The sequence below is a fragment of the Carlito syrichta genome, unplaced genomic scaffold (assembly GCF_000164805.1).
Source record: "Carlito syrichta isolate Samal-C Ts95f unplaced genomic scaffold, Tarsius_syrichta-2.0.1 Scaffold111595, whole genome shotgun sequence".
NCBI classification, from domain to species: Eukaryota; Metazoa; Chordata; class Mammalia; order Primates; family Tarsiidae; genus Carlito; species Carlito syrichta.
The window spans coordinates 4,225-4,802 of NW_007055691.1; positions in this window are offsets into that span (position 1 = coordinate 4,225).

Genomic DNA, 578 nt, shown 5'->3' on the forward strand with positions numbered 1-578 from the left:
GCTGGAGACCAGCGGGTAGAGGCTGTGGTGGCCATGAGTGTACCACTGCCCTCTAACTTGGGAGACAGAGTGAGACTCCAACTCAAAAAAAAAGGGATTGGAAGTCGCTGGAAACTGCCAGGGGAGGGAGGGAGGGGGCACCTAACATTAATAAAAGTACCTAATCTCAAACCAGGCAAAGTGGGGACCAAAGGTAGGCCCAAACTTTACCCGTGCAATGACCACTTGTATACCTAATCCTGAATTATACCCCGCATCTTTTTTTTTTTTTTGAGTTGGAGTCTTACTCGTTGTCCAGGCTGAAGTGCAGTGGCCGCTCCCGGCCACCTCAGCCTCAATCTGCTGGGCTCCGGCGATCCTTCCACCTCAGCCTTCCAAGAGCCGGAACTACAGGCACATGCTACCACGCCCGGCTAATTTTTGATTTATTGTAGAGACTAGGTCTCTCTAAACTGCCCGGGCGGGTCTTGAACCCATGGGCTCAGGCAATCCACTTGCTTCGGCCTCCCAAAGTGCTGAGATTACAGGCTGAGCCACCGAGCCCAGCTGTAACCCACATCTTAAAAAAAAAAAAAAAT